This window comes from Cheilinus undulatus, linkage group 20 (assembly GCF_018320785.1).
Source record: "Cheilinus undulatus linkage group 20, ASM1832078v1, whole genome shotgun sequence".
In the NCBI taxonomy this organism is placed as follows: Eukaryota; Metazoa; Chordata; class Actinopteri; order Labriformes; family Labridae; genus Cheilinus; species Cheilinus undulatus.
In genome coordinates this window covers 31,888,917-31,912,480 of record NC_054884.1, presented here as the reverse complement: position 1 = coordinate 31,912,480, position 23,564 = coordinate 31,888,917, and the positions used below count along the sequence as shown (strand labels likewise).

At 39.2% G+C, this 23,564-nt stretch overlaps 1 long non-coding RNA gene across 2 annotated transcripts in view; it reads right to left on the bottom strand.

Annotated features, from left to right (window-relative positions):
- LOC121528914 overlaps positions 1–23,564 on the bottom strand; it is a 35,870-nt gene that overhangs the window by 9,230 nt on the left and 3,076 nt on the right. For both annotated transcript variants that reach the window (XR_005993512.1, XR_005993511.1), the window contains exon 4: positions 13,254–13,331. This is a non-coding gene — a long non-coding RNA (uncharacterized LOC121528914). The remainder of the gene's footprint in view (positions 1–13,253; positions 13,332–23,564) is intronic.

Here is a 23,564-nt window from a genome sequence, read left to right as displayed (position 1 = left end):
TTTTTTTGGGCCTGTGTGGACACTGATTTTAAAGTCATGCTTAATTTTATATCCTCTTTGTCATACTGCTAATGAATTCTGCGTCTTCAGTTGCCACATAAAAACCATTTGTTTACCATTTGTTTTCTTTCTAAGGCATGCAAACTTTTAGTGCCAGTAGGTCTTTCCATGCCATTAGAGAAAGACTTTCAGTTTTTATCTTTGACTATCTTCAGTAGGTCGGCTAAACTGGGCAGATCTGGGGAGGAATTTGAGGTTTTCTTGACCAGCACAAGCACCACCTCAACCCCCTTCCTCTTTTCTACTCTTGCAGGCTGCTCCCACATGTTTAGACATGCTCTTCAATCAGGAGAGGCCCAGAGGGTTCGATCTTAAAAACTGCAGTCCACTTTTTCCACATTCTCAGACACTTTGTCCAAAGCTGCCCATACAGAAGATACACACCTATACATTAGATAAAGCTTTTAGAAGCTTTAGAAGTCTTTAGAAGCTTTAGTTCAACAGTGACACAACAAAACTTCAAGCCCCACGGTGAACTTGCAAACAGTGTAGCAGCAGGATTGGCTCAGAGAGAATTCATGTTGCTGTGCTCTCGTCTCTCTGTGTTGCAGCCAGCTTTCCTTCTTTTCCAGATGTTGGAGCTCCTCCCCGCTGGCCTGCCGGAGCCTCCCACAGCTTTAACCCAGCCAACAACCACAGCTGCTACCAATCTGAAGACTCACACAGGAAAGTTTCAGACGACCCAGATGAGAGGAAGACACAGTCTGAAGATAGCACAAAGGATCAGGCTGGGCTTAAAGGCATAAACAGGTGATAAAAACAAACACCAGCCACTTTCATGAGTTACTCCTTCTTAATTTGTATCTTTAAGCTCAGCACGATACCCTTCATAGTTTTGGTTTCCAAACCACTTTAAGCTTTGCCATGGATGGAGTTTAAAAGCCAAAGTCATAAATTGTTCTTCATAGACAAATTTCTTTTTCAGTGGATTTCACCAAATCAGATGAGAGCGGTTTCCTCCTCAGCAAAGATTAAAACCTCTCCTCTGGTGTCGGCTGAAAGCAGCTTATTTAGGCCAACATTCTGTTGAGCTGAATGGAAAATCCAAGAAAAATGGCATCTTCCCCAAAACTTCCCCTCTGCCTGAAGAATCTCACTGCAACCTGAAACACTACAGAACTACAGAACATGTCTGCACACTTGAAGACCAGACAATCATAAAAATATTTCTGTTAGTCATTATATGTTTCAAAATCTAGTGTCTACTTTTATTCAGTACTCACAGATGCTAAGTTACTGCAAACTAAGGCTATGGCTTGATTTAGACCATTCTCCTTGTATACGAGTGCAGGGGAGAATTTATTTATTCAGATATTTGACTTGGGCCTTCATCCTTATGTGTCAAAGAGTGAAAACAGACTTTTTTATAGTTGTTTATGTTTTGTATTACACTCTAAAGCAGTGGTTTTTGAACTTTTCCAAAGGCACACCTATCAAGCCAGTCTCTATGCACACCATATTCCTTTCCATGCAAAGCAGGGTCTTTAAAACATGTCTACACTTTATCTTTTTAGTCTGGACACTATTACCTACCTACATGATACACTGACTAAGAACTGTAATACTAATTAAAGATTTACTTCATTAAATTTTGTTAAATTGTCTAACACAACACTGTTGATATTCAGTATCGATCTGATGCCATTGACAGGTATAGTGGGTCACCCTCATTGATGATTTGTTGGAGTTTGATCCAAAGAGAAAAACGATCCATTGTCCCTCTTGTCTTCCTTCACACTATCTGTCATTCAGGGTTGCTGACATGTCACCCTACTCACTAGTCGTGTTAACTGCTAAAGACCTTCCCTTGAAGGTTTTATAGGAATAGGAAGTTGCAGAATTTTACTAACCTTGCAGAGCAGATGGGTTTGCCAGTCTGTCATCACGCCAATCTATCTCGAAAAGCTCCAATCCATGCCATTTGTGCCACACCACACACAGTCCGGAACAATCAGTGTCATTTGAGGAGAACAAGGCGGTAGCTATGGGGTTTAGTTATTCTGAAAGCCGATAGCAATGGCTGGTGTGTAGCAATTAGCTTGGATGTAACGGCAGTTTTATGAGAATTGCACCACAGTCCTTAATGAAAACTAGCTCTTGCTAGAAGGGGTCCGAGGACCCTAAAAAGAGCAAAGAATCACGCTGAAAGCTTTCTATGATAGAAAAGGTAAAAGGTGAAGGGCTGAGGGTTACGGGGGGAGGGTAGTGTGAGCTGGTATTGCTGGAATGATGAGCTCAGATATAGCCATGGCAACATTTTTATAAGGATTTGATAACATTTCTCTATGGAAACAAGAGCATAAAAAAGCACCAAAAGCTTTACAAGATGGAAAAGATGTTTTCATGCTTCTCATGACCTGCTTCAGCATGGGTTTGTGATTGTTATTGGGGTGGTTGAGGTTTTTATCAGAATTGTGCCACATTTATTTATTAAAACAAGAGCAAAGGGCTAAACCATAAGCTTTGCTTGACAGAGAAAATATTTTCGCTCTTCTCCCGACCGGCCTCAGCATAATCCACATCATACTCCACTGTTTATGAACTACAGCAGAGTTTGCCTCAAGCTGACGTTACTTCTGCTGTGCATGCATACAACCTAATTCTGTCTTGTTTCTCTGATTGGCCTGTCATGAATGTGACTGACAGGTTTGTTCAATCACCTTCTGAGAATTTTTTAAAAGTCCTGCCATTCCCAAATGTTTTCTTTGGAAGCTTTCCCAGATGAATGTGAAATTTATCCATGCAACAGATACAGAAATTGATGCTGTATGTGGGAATTAATGCATATAAAGTACTGATGGAGCAAAGCAAAAACTCAATTATTAGTTGCTGACTAGTTGACGAATAACTTATAGTTGTACAAAGTCCCGCAGCACACCTTGGCTTGCATAAATACACAAAAACAAAGTGGCTCTTGATGTGCTACGGTCCTTAACTTTCAAGTCAAAGCCTCACACTGGATCTGTGGGGCATGCAAGTAACACCTACTTCAATTTGGGTATAATAATGAGTTTACATGCAAGAGTGAATCTAGTCCAAACTGTTCTATCTGGTCTGTGTTCAAGGTTTGACCTAGTATGATTCACAGTGGTAGAGAGAACCAAAAGGTCACTTTAAGTCTGAATAATACCACAAACCAACTGCATTTAAACAATGTCATTGTACGGATGTACTAAAGAAAATAACCACCAACTACTGTTCAAAAGCATCCTGTATAATCATATACCTAATCATCTCCTGCAGGTTTATATGTGTCATGATGCTGCCTTAAATATCTTGCATCTCTAAATCACATTTTGTGTCTCTTAAGCCTACCATCTGAGGTAGGAATGTATCCCAACAGGCCTCTACTTTCCCATCTCAGCTGTTTGCAATATCTCCTGTGAGGCTGCTCTGCACATTTGATTGTAAATTATGTTGCATGATCACGATTGGATAAAAAGGAAAGGAGGTGGGATTAGTGAGGCCTAGAGAAAGGAGAGCATTAGAAGCCTAACTTTGTGTGAAGCACCACATCTTTTCACAAGTGAGTCATAATGCACTCAATTTCTGCAACCAAGCCCCTTCTCCAAGGTCAAGTTTGCATCTCCTCTGCACCTGGCAGCAACAAACAGCTGACCTCTGTCCTCCAGGTTGCTTTTAAAGAGCCTAACTATGACATGAAGGTCCCTTTTAAACCTCTACTTTTGTGCCTTTTTTTTAAAGAAGTGAAATGGATCAACAGAAAGGGAGACACTGTTATAAAGAAAACAAAAGTAATCACCACCTGCTGAACCGCAAAGCCACAACACTGTATTATGTGATCATAGTTTACAGAGCCTCAGAGCCGTGTTGAGAATAATCATCTCTGGCTTTAATCCCGTCCTGACAATGCAAGATGGTTGTCAGTTTAAGCAACAAAAGTTAAGAATTTGCATTTCCTCTACTTTTAATCTAAAGATGGCAATACTAAAAGGACAAAAAATGAGGGAAACATCAAAGTAGCCATATAAATAGAACAATCCCATAGGTTAAATCAAAGAGTTAATCTCAAATCTTTCACACCCATCTGAACTTTGTGACTACAGCTCCTCCTCCTTCCAGTGGATGCTTAAGACATGATCCACACTTCTCACATTTCGTCCCACCGCCTCCACCATCCCCCTTGAATACGCCCACCCTTTGCTGAGTAACCCCATCAGCTAATGCATCCGCATTCGTCATCACCAGTGTTTACATGGTGAGCCAGCTTGTATAGTTTTCAGAGGTTCTGAATTTCTAGAGACAGTATGCACTAGAGGGGGCTCTTCTGTGGGTGTGATCCCAGCCAGCCCTCACAAAGAGATGACTCTTCAACACATGGTTTGGATAGAGAGGGAATACTGTACGGTTTATGTGGCAGTTTTTTCTCATTCAAATACAGACTCCAAGGAAGGATGATGTGCAAAATTCAAAGCTGATTGTCAAACTTGCCATCTAAAAGTACAGAAAGTACCTCATGTTTTAACCCTTTGCTTTACTGCAACAACATTAACACAAAATGTAGCATTAACTGATCAGAAAGGCAAGGAAGGGCTCACACTTTCTCCCTGTTTTGCAAAGCGTCCACAGTTTGCTGAGACATGTTTCAGTCTTTATCTTCACACACCCGCGGTTTACTTTTCCACTTGACACATCCATGAGAAACATTTAGCCAGAAGGTGGCACGCTCATGTCCCAAGTGGTCTCTAAAGCCTTTGACTCAGTGTTTGCCACATCATGTCTAAACTGCAGAAGTAAGGTCAAGAACTGCATTTGTAAATATATAAGGGGTTTCACCTCAGATTTGCAATTTGTGAGGTTAGGATTAAATCTGCCATTGCTATTCACCTGGGGCTGAGAAAGAAACACAACCACAAGTTCTGTGTTTTCATCTCGCTCTAGTCTCCAGCTGACTGACACAAATTTCTCTGCCCTGATCTTCTGTGAGATCTCAAGTGAAAGTCTGGTCTGCCATCAGCGGCGGCTGTTTACTCTGTCTCTGCTGACGCTTCACAGCAGGATGATCCCAGAGGGGTCGTACCTACATGTTTTCACTTCCGCACTGAGGCTGTGTTTGCAGGATGACCTTAGTTTAGTCTACATTGAGGTGTTTTAGGTGGAGAGTATCAGGCTTAAAGTGAACCCTTTTTAAGCTCCATAAACATTCCCAACCAGTCAATTTAATTTAAGTTGTCTTTAATTCAACATAATGACAGTTAAGTAGTAAGAGAGACTTGGTTGTCTTAGGCGCTTTGCTGGCCCATGATTCATCCTCTCTGAACTCAAATGTTTGGTCTGCCAGCAGGCCAAGTGTGATTAAACTATCCCAGTGAAAATGCTCCTCTACAGACGAAGACTTCACTGCCACCACATCTAGAGACTCCACCTCTGGCCTCCTGATCTGACTGTTTTACTTTGAAGAAAGCTGCCAATTCCAGCCTTTTAGATACCTTTGGTGTCAATAAATACATGCATCTTGAGCATCTATTTGCTTATTATATTTTTCATTGCTGTCACAGGAGGTATTTTCTCCTCCCTCCAGCCACTCATCCTCAGACATAGAATACTTAAGTCAAGTTGATACATCTAGAAGGAAACATGGGCCTAGTAGAATCACATTTGAAGGATTTCAAGCTATTGTCAGAGTACTAGATGAGTAAGTACAAAAGGCTGCATAAACTGAGTCATAAAAGCAGAGAGTGGTGAAGTGCTAATGCTATAGAGATTGTAAAGCTGATAGGAGTGTGTCTGAGGGGAATATATGTAGCTACAGGTAATATAAAAGTGGTAGTCTACCTGTTATGGCTTGTACTGCCCTGAAGGTGCTGGAGCAGCAAACCGAGGGTTCAGGAATAACTTTCTCCATATAAACACATTTAAAGACACAAACACTGAAGCATAAACATGTATGAACAGTAGAAAGTACAAGAATACATTTACAAACCTGACAACAATGGGTGTGTTACTAATTTCTGATTCATAAGGAGAGATAGTGGTAGAACATGTATACTGATTTGGGAATAGAGTTTAATTAACCAAGTAAAACAGAAACTTCATACTGTAAAGATGCAACTACTGTGAAAATTGCTGCTGATGCTCATATTACAGTTTGCAACAAAATTTTTGCTTCCTCTGCCCAATAAATCCCCTTATCTGACACAGCAGTAGGTATGAAAGCTAACCAGCATTATATTGACACTAATACAAACTTAAAGTCCCTGCAAAGTGAAATCTAAATTTTGTGTCTTAACACACAAGACATGTTGGAGTAAGTCTGCTGTAAACATGTGAAAGCACTGAGATGTATTTGTGTATGTGTTAGAACGTTTTTCACCTCTTTCCTGGCTTGGTTTTATCTGACCAGATTTAATATAGCAGCCCATGACATCACCAGTCCCTACTGGGAATAACCCCACCAACCCAATCATACAACAAAGTAAAATCACTGAGCAGTTTATCTCAGTACAGTCTGTTGTTAGCTGATGTCAGTGCCTTTAAAGAAAGATAACATGCTGTGCTTTTGTTCATGTGAGGTAAATTTCCCAAATCTATCAGCCACAGTGGACTAGGGGCCATTAAAAATATCATAATGGAGAGATTTGTGCCAGAAAACAGTAAATTTAAATCCCCAATTTCTTTCTCTGCTCTGTCACAGAGCCAGGCAGCTGTGCTCTGGCTGTAGTTCACTGTAGGGCTAATTGCTAGAGTGCTTATCTATTTTTCACTTGAACCAGATGTAGCAGGAACAAACATCTTACCTGTTGAAGAAGCGGTTTAATCCATATTTTACTTGTCATCAGTCCTTGTTGATTAAAAGATGCAGACTGCGGCTTTGTCTCTCTCTAAGCAGCCACAGATAAATCCCTCATATCTGCTAGCATCACAATGCTAAAGTTTTGTAAAGTATCCAATGATAGAGTATCCAATTGAAAACTTTTATTTTGAGGAAAAACACCAGGAAATTGAGTGTTTTGACAGCAACTGAATAACACAGATGTCTCATAAACAGGAGAGAGTCATAACGCCACATAACTTTAAGGAATACCTGAAATGTTAAATACAGAATAATGAAATGAAACTGAGACTGTTAGCACTAATCTGTCTGCCTGTCATGATACAAATTTGATGTTTCTTCAGTGGCTTAAAAAGACAGTTATAACATCACAGCAGAGCAGAGAAGTGAGTCCTCCATTCAGGTTGTAGCACTTTTTTTTTAGATTTCTTGTGAGTGGGCGTGGCTTCAGCTCATTCCACCAATATGCCCACACCATCCTAGAGCAGATTCTACTGCCTAAATTTTCTGATTTTAAAGCTTATTTTCCCTAAACTTAGAGATGTTTTTCATGACTGAAATTTGGCCTTGTGGTTCATAACAGAGCCACCTGTCATACAAGAACCTAAAATACAGGTTTTTATCACTTTACAGGGACTTTAATTGCTAATGGGCAATGTCTGTCAACAGGGCCAATACCGGCTGATTGCAACAGCAGCAACATTAACAGCAGACAAAAGGACAGATATTTTCAAGCCAACAGTTGGAGGTGTTTGATTTGATTCACAATGCTGATTGCTCACTATTTACTGGCAGGCAGTTAAATGATCTAATTACACTACACCGTGCACATGTTGCTTCTCTTGGCTGCAGACACCAGAGTTTTAAGCAGGTGATTGAATCAATTACAATAATTTTCTGATCTGTATTCTTAAATTTCAAGGTACATTTTTGGGCATTTTATGTCTTTTTTCATAGAGAAGGACAGTGGATAGAGTAAGTAACATGGATAGGAGAGTGGGGAGAGACATGCTGGAAAGGAGCCGAAGGCTGGACTTGAACCCGCCAACACAAGGGGCGCGCCTTAACCACTAGGTCATCTGCGCCCCGAGGTCCTGTATCTTTAATGAAAATTAGCCAATATTAACTGGTCATCAATTGGGGTGTCTAATTTGGAAAAGACACAATGCATGAGAAAGAAACAATCATATAGTTAGCTATTTTTACACATTAGCATTTACACTAAGCATTCCATGGGAGTCAGCAGCAGTCTTAGCGCGAGTATTTTAGTTTCTGTGAACTTAAAGCAAGTTTTAATTTTAAAATTTAACTGACAAGACACAGAATGTCTATTAAAGCATTTTCCTTTATTCTGACTGAAGCTGACAGTTTCAGGACCATTTTCCTTTTTTCCTCCTTAAAGTTTTGTTTCCAAAGCTGAAGTCACAGAGCAGAGCTAAGTGTAATGCAGCCAGCAGTGCAGATTTAAGTGATTCCAGATGCTTAAAGAATTGAACGCATGTGCAGGGACAGAACAAAAAGATGTTCCCCTTTCCTTCGTTTCTCTGCACTTTTCTCTGTTTCTGTCATCATTTCATTCTCCTACCAACACCCTGACTGATAGCTGTGTTTTGGGTTTCATTTGAGCATGCAATGTTAAAAAAAGAATGAAAAGCATGTTTTTCTCAAGCTTTCATCTTAGATTTCACTTCACTGAGCAAAAATATTGGAAAATTTGGAAAATTTGGAACAAAAGCAGTCCTGGTTTGAAAAGGGAGGAGAGTCTCAGGGCTATAATCTTTTCTTGAATTCTACTGCTGTGAACTAGACGATAAAAACCTCTTAAAAACTATACTGAACAAGGAAGGACAAACACAACAATTAACACTGCATCTTCTTGCATGGAGAAAAAGCAACCTCCATCAAAATGACCATCTAGAAGACAAATTGTTATGATTTTCTGGTGCTATCTATGAAAAAAAGGCAGGGAGAGGGTGTCTGGGTGGGACTGGGCTGGGTCTAACATGGGTGGGAGAAGGTGGAGTCTGGCATGAGGTCTGCACTCCTACCTTGTGAACTCTAAAGGAAGGACGCCCTGGGGTGGCTACTCTCTCCCTCCCCTCTGCTTAGATATGCTTAAGAGGAAGCAGGGGAGTGGGGGTGTGCAGTCAAATGAAGAACTTCAGCAATGCGCAAGACAGGTAGAGACAGGACAGAAAGTAAAAGGAGAGAGAGATAGGGGAAAAGGCTGCAAACTGTGTTAATGGCAGATGTGGCAGATGAGACACAGTAGATGAAGCCTTGAAAATCAATTAATAGGCTACTTATGTCTGTTTTTCAGTCAAATTAGTTCTTATTTGGTTAAAGCTGCACATTTAGCGCCAAAATAGAGTGGAGAAACACACCAGCATCTCAAAAGAATTTATCAAACTGTGTTACAATTTCTACTGCAGATGTCAAGGAAAGCAGACAGCATTCAGCAGTGATGTCTTGTAAACGGCAAACCTCCAGGAAAACTGTTCAGAGGAGGAATGCAGACTGTCTTGACATGTTGAAGGAGAAGCAGAGAAGACAGGAGTCCAGTCCTGGAGGTTAACATCCTCCATAATCTCAGATGTTAATATCTATAATCTCAGCAGCAAAATTAAAGATTCAGCAAGAGACTCAATCTCCCTGGTCATCCCCAACATAAAGGATTTCTTTATCTAAATGTGCTCGGATTTTATTATTCCTATTCCACAAGTTTAAAGGTTTACCCGGATTATTCATGCAGAAAGGATGCTAAAAATGGCCCTAACAATAACCCAGGTGGCTGTGCAGCTTAAGTGCAGTCATTAGAGACCGTTAGGTCTGAAGGTACAGGAAGTCGAGGATCCTGTCCTAAATGTGGGTGGCCGCTGTCATTACCAGGTTAAGTATAACCATTAAACTTAATGACAAGTCTCACCTCTGACTGATTGTCACAGGTTGTAGTGATTTGCAATAAGGAGGTAACTGGACTCAATATCCAATGACAGGGTTGCAATCATTATCTCCAATACCCAACCCAGTCTCGAGTCTGCACTACGCAGCTGAGTTTATTTTAACATCATATACTGCATATTAATATTTTTGTAATCTGTGGATTATATTTCAGATGAGTACCTGGGTTGGTCAATGTGGCTAAACTAAAACCACCTGCAGATGTGTTCAAACACAACAAAGATGATTCACTCTGATCAGACGCTGCCTCACCAAAGCCTCCATCAGACATAGGGGATGGAGATGGAAACTTGGTTCCAAAATGATTCTTTTTATGATTCAAAAATCATTTTGTGTTAATTGTCACTACTATGGAGTCTTAATGGTCCTGTAACATCATGTCATACCTAAAAATCAAGTCCCTGATGCAAAAACAATTGTCCAACGAAGTTTTTTGAATACACTTGAATTACCAACCAAAAAGTTACAAGCACACGAGCACTGTCAATAAACTTATGGGCTCATCGCAAACGATTATTTGTCTAAATTATTCTTAAGTGTGTGGTGCCAACAGGATTATTTTACTGCTCCAAATCGCATTGTAGCCTCCCAGATCCTGAATCGTAAATATCAAACACTTTTGATATCTACAATCCTAGGTTGTAATGTCTCAGCTGGAGTACCCACAACAACCAATGAGCAAGTAGACCAGGCAGCGTCAAAAGCCAGACGTTATGTAAACACGTTACCTTGATTCGAGCCAGAATTTCATACTGATTCTTTTCCTTGTTTTATGATTTTTGTTGCAACTATAGCACGACTGGACATCCTGTGGATGGAAAGCCAACTGAGGATACCTAAAGTAATCCATTAGCATCGTATCATAACTCATCGCATCATTTATTATCATATTGCATTGTATCGTAGCATATCGTATATTATAATATTGTTTCGTATCGCATTGTATTGTATTGCATCTTATCATATCACACTGTATCATATCGTGTCTTATTATATCACATCATATCGTATCATATCACATGGTATCTTATCATATCGTATCCTATCATATTATATCACAGTGTATCATACTGTAAGGAGGCACAGGCCGTATTTGAATCTTGGGCCTCCACTTTAAGGAGAGCCACTGTGCACAGGGCATGCAGACATTACCACTGGACTACTGGTACCTCAACACCATGTGTTCTTTTTAATGGTACAATTTCTGCTATTTTAATACATGATCATACAAAAATTGTAGAAGCATTAAAAAACTTAAGTACAAATATTTCATAAGACTGGTTCTTAAGTAAGGGATTAATTCATCAAAACAAAATACACGCAAAATCCTGGACACTTTCTGTTATCCATGCAATATATATTTGTTTTGCTTGTGCTATTATGTATTTTTCTATTGCATGTTACTTTAACTGTGCAATGTTCAGTTTTAGCTGTTTAACACTCCCTTTATATACTGTTCGACACAAATAGTGTCTCTTATTTCTTATTTGAAAACATGTTTCTAACTGTGGGTGCCTGAATGTTGTGCACAAAAGTCAAGCATTTCAAATTTGTCATACTTATTTATAGCTTTATAAAGCTTGAAAATCTTGTATCATCATGAGCCTATAAGAAGTATAGTATATAAATTAATGCTTTGTAGTTTCCTACTTTCATATCAAGGCTAAAAATAAATCCCCATTTGAATTACAAACCTCTGCTATTGGGAGGAAAACAGAGATTACTTGAGGTGACTAAGGTCAGCTTAAATGCAAACATCCGTGAAAAAAAATCAGTTATGTTGTCTTGAATAATCTTGCGCTGCATGTTTCAGCGTATTTTGTTTCTTGTTTTGTTTTACCTGTATATTTGGGTTCCGCTTTGATTGTTCTTTTCTTATTGTGTGTAGTTTTTGTAAATTTTGTATTTTGCACAATTTGTTTAATTTAAAGTTCTTTCAGTTCAGACACCCATGTAGGTTTGGGCTTAAAATTAGCTAAGGCTTTAATTGCTGTCATGTGTGGTACTAATTATACTGCTAAAAACAGACCCCTATATACAAGGCTATGAAATTCATGACTTTTTATTTCAAAGAAATTATTTCGCTTTTTAAAAAATGCTGTAGTGGTGTCAAAATTAAGGTTTTATTGTTAAAGAGTTATTATGCGTTCTTATTAAGTATGCTTTGGCATAGGAAGGCAGCTGAACATACCTAATAGGGGTGTAAAGGTAAGTGTATTCATACCATATCAATTCGGTACGGGCCTCTTGGTTGGGTACAGACGTGTACCGAACGAATACATGTGGATCAAAGCTTATACACAGACGGAAAACCAGAGCGCAACTCACTGTCACACTGTCCTGACAGCCACACAACCACAGCAAACGACGGCAACAGCCTGAATATTCCCAGATAAAAGTGTCCTGTTTAGAATCACTTTGTTTCCCAGTAAAATACAACAGTGGACAAAGACAACAACAGTAGCGCAGGTGTGTCGCTGAAAACACGTCATCCAGCGGATCAATCAAAGCATTTGAAAAGGCACCACTCAAACAAGAACATCACTGTAATAAGGAGGGACAACAAAAAGTCTCACCAGCCGATTATGAATTTCCCATGATTTAAGATTTTTTTATTAGAACAATGGTGTTTCGGTTTTGTGAATCAAATTCATTCTAAACGCGTACCTCCAACTGTAAGCCGCGTAGGAGAGGGGAGAGGGGACTCCATCATGTCTGCAGCTGCGTCATAGGTAAAGTTATCCTCAGATTTCACACGGCTCTAACCTCTTTATCCGCCAAGATGAACTGTAAAAAGTTCTCCCAAACTTTGTAGTAGGTCCCACTGGTTAACAAAGTAATCCAGTGCTGAAGTCCATATTGAACTTGTCAGGATAGACACTAATTAGCATACTTAACATGCTAATGCACGGTTGTATGATGATGCATTCAAGTTGGCTGGGAAATTTTGGTGTTTAAAGAATGGGTGTAAATATGTCAATATATCAATTAAAATAACGTAATAATTAAAAACTGTATTTATTTATTAATATTGTTATTCATGGAAGACCTTTTAGAAGAAGGTTGCAGCATTATTAATAATTTAAATGTAATTTATTCAGCCTATTTATTTAATACAATTTTTTTTTTTAATCTGTTATTTATTCACTTTACTTACTGTACTGAAAACATACTGAACAGTGACTTCAAAACTGAGGTACGTACTGAACCAAAATTTTTCCATACCATTACACCACCATACATTACAATACCTCATATCGATTACCTGGAAAAAATAAAGAAAGTCTAATAATATCTTCTTCAAATAAAGAAAGTGAGTTTCAGTGTCACCGGGTCCCTTTAGTGCATATTCATCCCCATCACCATACAAACTCAATTTACCAGAGCACACTGTTCCTCCCTCCCTCCCTCTTTTTTCCCCTCTGTGGTCGATTCTTACTTTTTTTGTCTCGACACTGTTTTTGTTCCTCCTCTTTGCACCTCGGCCAAGTATACTCCCTTTGTTGATGTGGCAGGCCTGGGAAATGAAAAGTGGATACTTCATGTCAGGCAAAGAGAAGCTCCTCCTATTCATTTTCTTTTTAATCTTTTGCTTGCAAACGTGGACAGAAAGAAAAAAAAGATGATTGGGGAAGTTAACACAGTGACACAGAATGTAGGGTTTGACAAATGGCTTATGGGGGTAGGAATAAAAACGCCAACTAGGCACGTGATCCACTCATGACGGGAGTGCTTCATTTGAACATTTTTTGTATCATTAGACTTGATCTAAACTGTGCATTCATATTCTCTCTCTTTATTTAGCTGTTAGCTTTTAAAAGTTGTGCCCTTTAAACCCAGACTTCATAAAACCTTTTGACTTCTTAAGGCCAAATGAAATTATATTTAAGTGTCATCAGATAATTATCTAAAGCTTCAATTATATGCCAGAAGAAATAACACAACTTCAGTGCTCTCACTCTCCCCTGCATGTAAATCTGTCTAACAAATAAATGACAAAGAAAGGTGTGCTTATGAGCCAATGAACGTGCTCTCTGTGAGTTTCCATGATGTTATGGGGAGAAGGAGAAAAAGTGAGAGAGAGACAGAGAGAGCATCCAGACATCTTGCCTTCATTCCAAAGCACAGCTGAACACAGACAAAGGAGGGACATGACACTCGTCTAAATATGGGCACCTGACTGGAGCCAATCAGAGCAAAAGCATCTATTACCTCCCGCCCACTCCCAACTCACTCTCTCCCAGTGATTGAAGTTCAATATGTGACGTGGAGACCTCAGAAGCTGCTGTTTCCCTAAAGTTTGGCTATGAGGATCTGTTCTCGTCTTTTCTGTGTTTCTTCAATGGTATTTCCTCTGAAGACAGCGCCTGTGTCCTTGCTAAAACACTGAGAGTGTGCAACAAGACACGACCATGTTGTGTTACTTGCATATATCCAGATTTTTCTTTTGCTTGCATTGCAACATTTCCATCATAATTTAGATGAGACTATATGCAAGCCACTCACACATTACTTTAAGGGAACTGCCTTAAATCTTGCTGGTAAAGTCAATCTTTAAACCAGGGTGCTGAGTCTAAGCTGTGACGTGGACTCTTAGCCTAAATTGTGCAGTTACTGGGCTGAATCTGGTTAAAATCTTGCAGTGCGCATCTGGCCTTTAAGATGCTATCCAGCTGAATCACTGCACCCATCCCCCCAGCGTGGGGAACTGCCAGCGTCATTTAAATTGTGTTTCTCCTAGTCACCAACAGAAGGCGTTTAGAGTTCACATGTAGTCTGAAAACTTCTGATCCACTGAGCTGCAGGCAGAAACTGTATTATATTCTGAACAAGTAGCCACACATTTACCTGGTCATGAGGATGCATTAACGTCAGCATCTCATAAAGCTTAATGGCCAGCACTTGGCACATATGGAAAAGACAGAGGTCTCATACAGGCAGGGGGTTAAGGTTTACACATACAGTACAAGGCTGGACTGAAAACATTACGTCTTCTCTGTTATAAGGCTGTTTATAACCTCCAACTCTGTTCTTGGTTGCTCTACCGCTCTACCTACCGTATGCTACCCATTAGCTGAGGGGAAGCAGGCTGCTTTATAGAGCCCTGTCACTAGGGAGTCTGATTTTAGGTGAGCATAATGTGCTGAATAACCAGCTGAAGCCCACTGGCAACAATTTGCCATTTTGGCTCAAACAATAACAACTGTAAACATTAGTCTGGCACGACTGAAGGTCAGACAGTTTACAGTCAGACAGACTTCTGTTCCTTTACATGAAAAACTATTATAAGTGTCAATTTAGAACTGTTTGCAACACAGTTCAATATGTTGTTTAACTCCATCAGTAAATCATTTCCTTAATTAATAAGAGAAAATTTCAAGGAGAAGGGTTTCTCTTGTATTGTCAGGTCAGTATTCCAGAGACCAATCAATGAAATTTGCTGTGATGTAAAGTCAAAAAGAAATAAGCCAATCCAGTCCTTTGTCTTCCTCTGTCTGAAAAAACAAATTTGAAGGTCAATTCAGAAGTTGCACTAGGGCCTGGCAATTAATCGCAAATTAGAATAAATCACAATATGGCCTGCTGCAATTTTCAAATTGCAGATAGTGTATATTTCTTTAACCTGAAATTTGTAAAAATACCAGTTTGATGCGATTTTGTTTTGCAGTAACAGATATTTTATGTTCTACACATGCAAACATTCATGAGTCTTTTTAAAGTTTTTACAAAAGTTGTTCTTTTCTTGTTTATGTATATTTTTTACGAATCAAAATGAGAATAATATAAAAATCCCCTTCAATGTGGCAATTGAATTTGCAATTATACCAAAAATCGCAAGAAGGTTTTTTAATTCAAATTTTTTTAAATCTAATATAGTGCAGGTTATAATATAGAATTAATTATTGCTTGTGTTTGTTAAACAACCCATAAGATGAGGAACCTAGAAATAACTGCATATTAAATCGCAATGGGTGAAAAAAATCGCAAGTAGATTATTGTTGCAAATCATTCAGCCCTAATCTGCACACTGAGAATTGTTGTACCTGCTCCTAACACGGTAACAGCACCCACAGCTTAAGCTCAATTTTTGCAAAGGTTGACCACTGTTTTTCATGTAAGCACAGGAGATCACTAGAGCAGTGTCCACCAGGAGAGTTAAGCATGGAAGCTGGTCTGCTGTCGGCTGCAAAGATCCACATGCATCTTGCATTGCACAGCCTCAGAAGACCTAAAGCTGGCTGCACACTACATTTAACCTGACTTTAGGTCAGATTTCATGAAAAGGGCTATACTGTGTCACCTTCAGAAATAATTCACTTTTTTCAGTTGGGGATTTTCTATGACAATGTTCAGGTTCAGTTCCATCCACTGCAAAGCACTGCCATAAGCTATGATGGGCAACAGATGGGCAATTCTTCTAACCTTGCAGAACTCCCATCTGAACCGTTTGGGCCCGGTTAGAAAGTGACAGGACCAACCAGCGTCAAGGGGCAGTACTTTCGGGCGCAGCAGAGTCGTGACGTGAGCAAGCAGCGACAAGAGGCAAGTGCAATCATGGCGGAAGAGATTTGCGTACACGCTGCTAAAGCGTCAGTTTTATCAGAACCTGACAACATTTCTTCCTTAAAAGAAGAACAAAGGACAGCACTGAGTTGTTTTCTTTTCAAAAAACGACAAGTACTGACATGTCTGCAGTCGTCATGGTTCACGTTATGCAGTTCTCTATGGAGTTTACTCTTCAGTAGCAGCGCACCTCGGTAAGGCTATGACATCATGTGTTTTGTTTGTCTGATTGGCCCATAAAGATGTGACATACAGGTTGTTCATCCAATTACCCTCCGATTTTTTTCAAAGGCTCTGCCCTTTCCCAAACGTTGTATATGGGAGGTTTACCAGATGGATGAGTTCAACAAATCCATCTGGCGTGTCAGGTTACAATTCTTCAGAAGAATACCAGAAGGACAGGTAGAGACCAAATCAGGGCTAAAACAGAGTTAGACTTGAAACTGGGTTGACATTGATCAGATGAGCCCACAAACGACTGATGCTCAGATTTCTGCACTTTGAAAACTAGATATGTAAATATGGAAGAGTTTGTTAACCAGTTTTTCACAGGTTCAGCAAGTTTGAGAGTATAATGGCCCTGCAAGAAATGTGTTATTTCTCTTGGGAAAATTGATGTGATAAATGTAACTTCTGATTAATAATTACATAAGTTCCAGTGACCTGCATAAATAACACAAGCTTTGGGTTCAAACAGTAGGCATTTAAAACAAAAGAAAAGGGTTTGGAACACTGCCAGATTACCACAGATCCTCAAGTCTCTTAAAGAATCAGATTTGCTTTTTAAAAAGAGGATGACAACAATGATTTGCTACAGAGCATCAAAATTACAGTGTAAGAATTTTGCACATTACCATAACTTTCCATTACTGTAAAAACTACAGTGATGCCTGATTTAGTTTCTAATTGAGGCTCCTGTTTCATATTTTGCAAGGGCCCTAAAATAGTTTCCAAATTAAACAAGAGGATCCCACAGCTATTGTAAAACACCCAGGGATGCTGAAACACCAAAAATATAAAGCCCTTGATCTTCTTAGTTAGTAAATAATAAGCAAGCCAAAAAGCCACTTTGAAACACGGACCTGCCACAGTGAGGGCCTCTGCATATGAATCTCAACTTACTCTAATAAAATCAGGTGTAAAAGTGTCCTTTTCCTCACTCAAAACAAGCTGGATTTTCATGAAGCCTTCTGAAAGTAATTAGGTATTTACAATGAATGTTTACTGTTTAAAAATCTTCCCACAAAATGTTCTGAATGCTGAACATTAGTCCTCTCAGAGGAAGGTTTCCAGTGAAAATCTTGTTTTAGTCAAGTATCGATCACATAGTTGGCTTTTTCAGAGACAATGTTCTCTCAGGTTCCTGCAGCAGCATCCAAAACCATCTGGTTTTGTCACTCCTGGACACATTGATGGCTCAGCCATAAAACACTTCTTACTAGGATGTGACTGGAAAAGGAATTAGAGGGAGGGAAATGAAGAGAAGCAAAACAGAGAAAAGTTGGAAAAGTTTTGATAGGAAACCTCTACCTGTGCTACAACTAATTTAGTCCATAATGGAACACAACGGTAAAATTTCCCCCTGAGGTAACAATGGATAAAGATCCCAATTATTATGGACACCAACAATGACCTTTGGTGATGTGGGGAGTACATGAATTGTTTTTGGACTTTTTGTGCCTTTATTGATAGAGGAGGACAGTGGACAGAGTCAGAAACAGGGGCTAAAGAGTGGTGAGACATGTGGGAAAGGACCACAGGCCGGATTTGAACCCAGGCTGCCCTCGTACATGTGAGGGGCCTTGAACAACTAGGCCATCCGCGCCCTGTGTTATCCATCCATTTCTACTGTAAAATATACCACAACTAAATTAACAAGAGAAGGAGCTCAATCAATTTTTTTCCTGCATTGGATTTAGCGGGTAACTAACAGTCACAATTAGCTTGTTTACTCTTACATTGCACCTCGCCGTGCAAGATTTGGAGTTTGAGGGTGGAGACATTGGTTGTCAGATTATGAATCTATTATGGTGTGGTGTGCTGTGTTGGTCATCTCATTACACATCACACACAATGAGATCAATACTGTTAAACCTCTAATCTTTTGTTGCCATGTGGGGGATCTCTCACATTTTCCGAATCAGTTTGTATTTTTATTGGAATATTGGGATAGTGACAGGGAGGAATCGATTAGATTTTGGTGATGATCCGCGCACACATTTGGTTTTTCTCGGGCTTTGAATTTTGAACACCATAGTAATCAATGGGAGTGTGAGTTCCTCGGTGGCGCTGCTTAGGCGTGAGTCTGCCGCTTCAGACGGCCATTCTAGTTGGAAGCTAAAATTGTAAATGATACCAAAACTTGATAATATGCCCGGCAAAAGTAGTCCAGAGCTGCAATCTCTGAAGTTTCTTGAAATAACTATTGTTATGAATTTGAGCTACACAAAGAAAGATGAACTGATTGTCAGTCCAGTTAGCTTTAGTATCTAAGTCACACACTAGACCGTGTATAGTGTATGTTTTAAAAGTGCTGTCAAACACACTATAAATTCTCTTCTAGATGAGCGTTTGCTGCCTTGGAGCTGAGATCTTATATTAAGACTTTAAATGTTACTGTGGACTAGGCGTCTAAGAAAATGCCTACACTTGAACACCTTCCCAGTTCTCAACATTTACTCTGTCATTCAGTTCCTTGATTAAACACCAGCCAGATCAAACCACAGGGAAAGTGGTGCAGCCAGTCAGTCCCTTTTCCTCCACCTCCTCCTCTTCTTAATCTTCTGAATTTTTCTCTCGTTTCTTTGTCTGTCTACCTGTTACCCCCTGTCTTCTTTCTCTCTCTTCAGCTTTCTCTACAGCCCTCTCCCTCTCTTGACTCATCCAGGCAGAAGACCAGGAATAATAGGAGACAGGAAAGAAAACTCCACAGCGGCAGAGTGCGTGGGTCCAAGAACCAAGCCCAGTGGCCTTCTTTTTTCTCCGCTCTTTAACCCTCTAATTTAGCTTTTATTTTGGGATGAGGGTTTATTGAGCTCAGTCCAGTGCTAAAAGCCTGGGACTCAGTCACTGTGGTACTCTCTCACTGCCCTCTCAACTCATTTATGACCCACACATCAGAAGATAAAGGGCTTTACAGCAGCTTATTTTAAGTTGCTGTGGTGCTGGATGTCAATCCAAGGTTAGGATAAAACAATAAGGAAGCTTTAGTTCTTTCTCAACACAAGATAAAAGAAGCTTAGTTACACTAAATCGATCCCAGCAACCATTGTTGACTGAAGATGTCTACTCTGAAGTAAAAAACAAATAGTAATAACCAGACTGACACCATATCAGGAAGAAGAATGGAAAAATATCACTGTCTTGCTTTTATATGACATTTTTACAGATGCAGTTAAAGACAGAATTTAGGAGGGCATTGCAGCCCCTGTTAAATTCCACTTGCCACTAGTGTAAAAAATGAGAAAATCTTTGTTCAAGGCTCGCTTGATGCCAGTACTATCCAGGTGTCCTACAACCATAACTTCATATGCAGGTAAAAAAAAAAAGAAGCAAAAATTACAGTTCTTGAGTTTAATGACAGTGCAGAGCTGTAGTGGGCATGGCCCAAGCCTTTACTGTCACTAACAGTGAATGATGAGGAGAAGGCTTTGAGAAGCTGTCAAATTGGGATTAAACTGTTATATTTACAACAGATAGTTAAAGGCAAGTGTCGTATCTTTATGTTTTTCACATTAACAGTCTGCTAGGTTTGACATGGAACGTGCTTCTATCTTCACTTAGAAGAATTTCTCTTGAAGACTCAACATAAGTAACAAGTCAACACTTAAACACACTTTAGACTTCACCCTGAAAATTTAAACATAAAACAAAAAAACTTGGTTGTCTATCAGGTGCCATATTTCACACAGTATCTAAATCTAAATGCTTTCTACTTTTAAAATGAATACAATCATAATTTGGAGGCATTCAAGGTCTAATGGGAAACACCATACTGACATTGATCTTCCAAAGTTTGCTCTAGAGCCACCATGAGGTCTGATTTTCAGTGACCCATAAGTTATAAGTGGCAGTACCCTGACAACTTTTGAAAGGAATTTCATAAAAACTTGGCAAACAGTTGGTTTTTAAGGGATCCATTCCTCCAGTGGCATCATCAGTTTTTTTTCTGACCATCTGCAAAATCAATAAAATTTCCCATCAGCATCCGATGTGCTTTGTACTTAATGTTACATATACAGTACAAGTCTACATAGAATTTTTCCCCATTGGTGTGTAAATGCAGAGTAAATGGGTGTGAAAGGGTAAGTGCGACCTGTAAAAATGCTTTGGGAAGTCAGACGACTAGAAATGCTCTTTACAAGTTAAAGTACATTTAACAAGTTTGTTACGTATCAAAAATTAGCATGCTAACCCTTAAAGAATGCTGTTCAATAAATACTGTCTGCTTAGCCTTAGGGATTCACAATATTGGATTTTCACAAATATCCAGGAAGCTATTTCAAAACTTATTTAAGCCAATCCAAATAGGATATACACTGCCTATAAAAAACAAAGACCCCATTCAATGTTTTACCCTTTTATTGATTTCAGAAATCAGTCATGGTCAATATAATTTCGCTTTTTGACAAAAAACTCTTAGTCAGGCTTGCACATCTAGACACTGCAATTTTACTCCATTCTTCTTCGTAAAACTGCTCAAGCTCTGTCAGTTTGCACAGAGATCGGGTGTGAACAGCCCTTTTCAAGTCCAACCACAAATTCTCTATTGGAATGAGGTCTGGGCTTTGACTCGGCGACTCCAGAACATTCACCTTGTTGTCTTTAAAACATTTCTGTGTAGCTTTCACTGTATGTCTTGCTGGATAATAAATCTTCTCCCAAGTCGAGGATTTTCCTTTATTTTGCAGAATCATTTCACCCTCTACCTTTACAAGCCTTTCAGGGCCGGCTGCCAAGAAAGATCCCCACAGCATGATGCTGCCTCCACCGTGCTTCACAATGGGGATGGTGTGTTTGTGGTGATTTTCAATGTTTGGTGTCTGCCAAACAAAGCGTCTCGTCTGTCTTGTCTTGTCATCATGGTGTAATGGTAGCCAGGAATACTGATTAACCAGTGACTTGACCTTCCAGACATAGGTGTCTCTATACTACAATTGTTAGAGACACATTTACAACACTGAGGTGATCCCCATTTCTGTATTTGTAAGACTACAAGCACCAACTGGTTGGACCTCTGTTGAATAAGGTCAGTCACTTTAGGGGGGGTGAATACTTCTGCAATCACTTAAATATCTTTGTTTAAATCGACATTACTTTGAAGAAATCTGTTTTCACTTTGACATTAACTCTTTACCTACTGAGCCTAAAAATGGTGATTTGGACATATTTTGTTATTATGGCTGTAAAATAGTCAAGAAATGCCCTAAGTCTGAGAACTTTAGTCCCTTGTCCCAGGAGTACTTGAACTTGACTTTTCAACATCTGGTTAATAATTATTGCACATTATATGGAATTGTCAGCCGTTTAAAAGACGAAAAACACAAAAACAGATTTATTTTTCATGGCTTTTATGAAAAGAAATTTTGTTATTGCTCATGAAGTTTTGATTTGACATTTGAAATGTGAACCTATACATGTTTAGAACAATCACCAGTCATTTTTTGAGTCTCGGACTCTGGGTGTGCAAAACACGGCGCAAAAGATAACTATATAAATAGGCGACAATTAGTGCAAATAAAGGTGGAAAAATGGCACATGACAGACATGCACAAATGCCACTAATGCTATTTTTTGAAAACAAAACACCACTCTCGCTTGCTCTCTTTTTACTCTCTTCCTTCACTCTCCTCTCTCACTTGTCTTCTGCTAAACCTGCTGTTTTCATGGTGCTGTTCGACATTACTGTACTATATATACCACACATCATATATTGCCAGAAAGCACAGATTCTCAGCTCTCTGTCAACGTTGGAATTTTATAGATTGAGCAAACTTTCGAGGAGTTACAGTGTTGAGAATCCGTGTAGCGGTCTCACGATACTTCTGGTGTTTTGCTATGGTGTTTTGCTATGAATGCCCACGTCATATGGTTGCATGTAATGAACCATGTAATGAACCATATGTGTGCGCATGCCCACAATTCTCAGCTTTCCAATGCTGTTGGAATTTTTCTGATTGGACAAACTTTGACAGAGTTATGTTAATAATACTCCGGACATATAAAACACAGCGCCGGTGCTGGCTCAGTAGGTAAAGGGTTAAAGAGTTTTTAAAATCATTTTTGTTGAAAAAGCTAAATAATCTTGACAGTAATTGGTTTATAAAATCAAAAGAAAGGTAAAACATTCAAAAGGGGTGACTACTTTTTATAGAGTCTGGTTGTTTTGGGTTTGGGGCTTCATTCAGAATGTTCTGGGCTGGGCGCGGGCCTCCTTTAATGTGTGGCACCCTGGGTAACCACCTGCACCTGATGGTGGCTGATATTTAAGACCAATAAATTCTTTATACTGCCAATATGCACAACCAGGATATATATTGGAAATATCAGCGGACCTTTCATGCCCACTGATTCTGACATTTAACCTTTTCGGCAAATATCTGCCAACATGGATATCATGCCTATAATATCTTGTCTCCCTATTTAGCATCATTGTGCTAGCACTATCATCAGATTTTTCAAAACCAATACTTTTGGGGGCTCCTTTACATAATATGAAAACTGCAATGATGTTAATTGATCCACGGTTTTTATAGCAATTCCAAAATTAAAACTGATATCATAGTGGACATGCTGAGTGTGTGGTACATGCAGCTCTTATGACAATGATGTATTAAAAAGCACACAAAATTTAATTTCATTGGGGGTCCATTTTTGATGTTTGAACAAAGTTTTTAAATCAACTATAAAGAGTAAATCAACTATACGGAGTGGTTTAAGGATTACTTAGGCAGGTGCCACATTGGCTATTCAAAAAACTGTCATCATCAACTTACATGTGGATATGTGCATCAAACATGAATGAACAAGAGTTGATAATTTCACTTATTTTTGAAATATTGCAGCAAACAATGTACATAGTGCAATCACTGTATGGTCAGTTGAAGAAAATGTGGCACGTGGTATTCCATTAAGATACCAGCATTACGTCTTACAACAGAAAATAGATTTTAATCTTTTATAAGAA